Source organism: Marmota marmota, unplaced genomic scaffold (assembly GCF_001458135.2).
Source record: "Marmota marmota marmota unplaced genomic scaffold, marMar, whole genome shotgun sequence".
Classification (NCBI taxonomy): domain Eukaryota; kingdom Metazoa; phylum Chordata; class Mammalia; order Rodentia; family Sciuridae; genus Marmota; species Marmota marmota.
Genome location: NW_026000170.1, coordinates 10,582,966 through 10,588,432, shown reverse-complemented (window position 1 = coordinate 10,588,432; position 5,467 = coordinate 10,582,966).

Genomic DNA, 5,467 nt, shown 5'->3' with positions numbered 1-5,467 from the left:
TCGGCCTGGCCTCCGCCGAGCCTCGCCGCGCCGCGCGTAGAGGAAGAGGAAATGCCTAGCGGCGGACTGCCGCCGCTCGCCTGCGCGGCCCATGGGGCCCCCGCACGTCCCCAACCCACGCCTGAGGCCTGCCTGAATCCATGCTGTAGGTGGCCCGCACTATCTCGAGGGTCGAGTTGCGACCCCTAGGGAGAGTGCGTCCCTTGGCGCGTGGCTGCCGCCGACCGCTGACCGCCTTGGGGCAGGTGCAGGAGTTTCTTTTTAAGCCAGCAGCCGAGTAGGGAGGCTGCTGGCCTGCAGTTGTCGGGTGTTAGGAGGCCAGGAGATTAGCGGTCAGAAGGGCGTGAGCGAGGGGGCGAAGAAGGGAAACGGCCGCGCTTGGCCTTTCAGTGGACACTGCTAGAGACTGTCCAGGTGTGCTTGTACCAGCGCCTCGGCTCACCATGAACGTATTGCCTCGAAAACTTGGGGATTTTTGTCTTTTTTTTTTTTGCCCATGAACAACTTTGCGGTTTTTATGTGCCTTTTCTACTTTTACCCTCTTCCTTATTGTCAACTTTGTTTGCAGACATTATTAATTCAACAAATATTGATAACTGCGCATTATCATTTGTCAGTGGTAGCAGAGCTTGGTGAAAGTAGATTTCGCCTTGAAGTTGAGGCCCATCGGCTGTAGGATTCTGGTCTAAATTACTTAATCTTGCAGAGGTTCCGTTTGTCTTTGTTTTGTTGATTATTTCTTGTTTCTCCGTTTGAAAGTTAGCTTTTTTATTTTGATTGGGAGGTTATGATGGACACAAAATAGAATGGGCTAAGTCAACTGAAATTAGGTCTTAGGATACTGCTTGCTTTGGAGTTGATCTTGTCTTGTCCGTCATTCACTAGCTGTATAATCTGGATCAAATGACTTAACATCTGTCTTGACTTCCCTGCTTTTAAAAATCGGTATAATAATAGGTAGATGCTTAATAAGAGGTAGACGTTCAGAATATTTTATGCTAAGATGTATATAAAACATCCAGCACGAGAGACAGTAAAAACAGTATTTTGTTGAACCTGATTTTAAGACACTTTCTTATTTCGAAGATACTATAAAGCTCATCTTAAAGTCAAAGGTAATAGACATTAGGTTACTCCTATCTACTCAGGGAACTGTATTTGGTAGTGACTAGTGATAAACAAACTAGGATCTAAATGAGAACTTTATCACCAGAAGTATTTCCACTGCATGTATGGAGCTTTACTCAAATGCATTGTAGCACAGCTTTTGGAGAAAGTGATCCAACTTGGCCATAAATGGGGTTTGGTGGGGTAGAAAGAGCAAGGCTTTATTTAAAGAAGCCTAGCTAACATTTACTGAATGCTTACTCTGTGCTAGTACCTTTTTAAACATTTTACAGTATTTGCATATGTGATCCTGGGTACCTTTCTCTTAGTAGTCTCAATGTCTTGGGCTGTTAAAGTGAAGATAGCTGTCTTGATGAATAAATATGTCTTTACATAAATTATGTAAAGGTTTAGCCATTATCAGTTTTTCAGATACAATGCTATCACAGGTAGGAAAGCCTACAAAAAAAACTGAACTTAAGAAAGGAATAAAAGTAAGTATAGAACCAGGCTTAGTGGCGCACACCTGGGATCCCAGTGAGGCTGAAACAGGAGGTTGACAAGTTTGAGGCCAGCCTAGGCAATTTAGCTAGACCCTGCCTCAAAAAAATAAAAAGGGTGGGACACAGTGGCACAGGCCTGTAATCTCAGGGGCTTGGGAGCCTGAGGCAGGAGGATCATGAGTTCAAAACTAGCCTCAGCAAAAGCTAGGCACTAAGCATCTCAGTGAGACCCTGTCTCAACATAAAATACAAAATAGGGTTGGGGATGTGGCTCAGTGATCTAGTGCCCCTGAGTTCAATTTCCCGGACCAAAATAAAAAGGAGGGGGAGCTGGGAATGTAGCTTAATGATAGAGTATCCCTGAGTTCAGTCCCCAGTACCACAAAATAAATAAGTATAGAGATTTACTTTGGCCATGTTGAAGGTTTAGCTAATCCTGTTTAGAGGAGCAAACAAATACAACTTTGTCTAAACTACCGGGGAATATCACATCTTTGACAGTTATTTCATTGTTTTTATTTACCACTATTTGGCACCAAATGACAGTTTCCAAAAATTAAATCTAACTTAGAGGTAATGCAGAACTATATGATTGTACATTATTTAAAAAAAAAACAAAAAACTATTTCATTGTTTTCATTCATGCAAAAGTAAGAAAAGGAAGAATGTGACCAAAAAGTCTTTTTTCCTGTTTGAATAATAGCAAGCAAAAATATGATTATGTGGGGTTCCATGCCCTTTATTAATTGAAAGGTCAGGTTCTTCAATTTAAAGCAATCTTCTACTTGTTGTCCTGCCATATGGAAATTTTTGTTTCTAAAAAATTTTTTTAATTAACCATGTTGGAATGTGATGATCATTACTATCCAAAGTTCGTGTATGAAGACAAGAATTGGTGTGAATATATTATGTATACAACCAGAGATATGAAAAATTGTTCTCTATATATGTAATAAGAATTGTAATGCATTCTGCTGTCATATATAAATTTTAAATTTTTTTTTTAAGAATTAATTTAAGCCCTTATACCAAATCGTCCACCCACTGATTTTTGTTCCACTCTAGAAGTGTTTTCCATAAATCCTTTCCTCTCCCTGCTCTTTCTTGAGTTGTTCTTCTGTTGACAATTGTGACTAATATGTGTCCTTGCCTGGCCAAACTGTTTGTTTTGTTTTGCTGGTACCAAGGATTGAACTCAGGGGTGCTTTAACACTAAGCCATAGTTCCAGCCCTTTTACTTTTTAATTTGCAACAGGTCTCCCTAAGTTGCTTAAGGTCTTGCTAAATTGCTGACGCTGGCTTTGAACTTGAGATTCTCATGTCTCAGTCTCTACCTCCTGTCACTCGCCTGCCCCACCCCCAGTTGTATTCTTTAAAAGGAGCAAATGCATGTAAACACTGTAGTATAGCTGATAGTAGTGCATCACTGTCAGTTTTTTTGTTTTTCTATAGTTTGTAAGATGTTACTATTGGGGGAAGTAGACACGAATTCTCTAACTTTCTGTGAGTGTATAATTATTTCAAAGTAAAAAGCTATAAGGATAGAAGTCAGATCAATGATTACCTGCAGGACTGTATTGTAGAAAGAACTTTTTTTTGTGGTGATGAGAAAATATTTCATATCTTGTTGTGGTATTGTTTACATAACTGGATAATGTTTGTCAAAACTTGTACACCCAAAAAGATGACTTTTTACTTCTTGTAAATTATGCCTCAATCAAACTGATTTTTAAAAAGAAAAACAAGGGCCACAGATGTGACTCAGTGGGAAAGCTCTTGCCTAGCATGCATGAGGCCTTAAACCCTAAACTCAATCCATACTAATGCCAAAAAAATAAAAAAAAAACAAAAGAAAGCAAGCTCTTGTCACCCCAGGCTCCTGGAATAGGATGCAATATAACTTCCTATATACGGCCCAACATGCTTTTCTAGCTGCTGACTTCTTGTGCTAGTGCACCCTTTGCCTCTACATTGATTCCTGGGTTGTTGCAACTGCTCTTCTGCTTATAGGCAACACAGGAAATTCACGCCCTAATTCAAGATCAAATTTCCTTTACTTCAGTAATCCTTCTCTGCCTCCTTAGGCTCACAGGTAACCCTGACACTTCCTCATTTGTGCTTGTTCATTTTTGTTTTTCTCTTTCCAATTAGGATCCTCCAGGCAGCAACCACAGAATTCACCAGTCTCTAGGATCCAGAAGTGTTGACAAGTGAGTAAATGACTGAATGATTTAGAACTGGGAGAAACCTTAAAGTAAGAGTTCTCAAGTGTGGTTTCAGAGTAGTGAGGTGTTAGGATTTTCATACTTCAAGCAAAGAACATGTCTCAATTGAATGCAGAAGCAGATAAGACCCACCTGTGTTTAATTAAAGTCAAGAGAGATTTGCAAAATGGAAAAACAATAACACACTTCTATTTTTTTTAAAAAAAGTAGTTATTTTTCTTAAAAAATATATTAGTAAATTGGACTTAGTGATGCATGCCTGTAATCTCAACTACTTGGGAGGCTGAGGCAGGAAGATCACAACTTCAAGCCAGCATGCCCTGAGACCCTGTCTCAAAAAATTTAAAATGGCTAGGGGTACAGCTTAGTGGTAGAGCACTTACCTAACATGTCCTGGGTTGAATCTTCCAGTACTTCAAAAAAATTTTTTTAAAAGAGGTCATTTTTAGGGCTGGGGCCGTGGCTCAGTGATAGCACACTTGCCTGGCATGTGTGCGGCACTGGGTTTGATTCTCAGCACCACATATAAATAAAGGTCTATTAATAACTTTATATATAATATAAAAGGAGGTCATTTTTAAAACTGGAAAGGGATTCTGAGCCCAAAATGTTTGAGAATCTCTTCCTCACAGACTCTTAAAATTCCTCTTGTTCAAATGAGAAATGATAATGATTCTGACATGTAAGTAATACTCTGGTACATATAGCAGGCCTTGAGATAAATGCTATACTAGTATCTTCATTTTACTGATTCCTCAAATAAAGTACTGAGAAGTTAAATTGGCTTGCCCAGGATTTGACCTCAGTGGACTCCATCTAGATGCCCTAATGTTAACCACAAATTTCTTCCACCTCCCTGAGGCCTGGAAAGGTTCAAAAAGGCCTATGCCATCTGGTTACCTAATCACCTCTGTGTTCTCTCCCAATTTCAGTCACCGTAAGGTCTTAAGTCATTGAGGCCTTGAATTTGCTTTACAGTTTTCATCCCGAATTCTTCTGAGTGTTTTTAAACATTACCTTGCTCAGTTGGTAGAGTGCTTTTGTGTTGCATGCACAGGTCATGGGTTCAATCCCCAGTAAGTACCATACCACCAAAAAATAAATAAATAAATAAATAAAAATAACAGCTACCTTCCATTTTTTCCCAGTGCTCCCTGAGCAGCACATTCTCTGAAACTTGGAAAAATTCAGAGTGGATTAGCATCGAGGATGACACACAAATTTATAAAGTACTTAAAAAAAAAAATTGCAGGCTGGTGGTGTAGCTGCATGGCAGAGTGCTTGAATAGCACACATGAGGCCCTAGGTTTATAATCTAGCACTGCAAAAGGAGTAGGGGGAGATACACACACACACACACACACACACACACAGATTGGGCTGTTAGAAATCTAGAGGGTTTAACAATAGTAGGAACCCAGGACCTCTGGACCATTGAGCCATTGAACTGGTTTTGTTTGGCATTCATACAGGCTCTTTTGTCCCTCCCCACCACCTTTGAATCCAGTGAATACTATGCAAGTACTCTACCACTGAACTACATCTTAAACCCTTTTTAAAAATTTTACTATGAGACAGGGTCTCTCTAAGTTACCAGGCTAGCCTCAAACTTGAGATCACCCTGCCTCAACC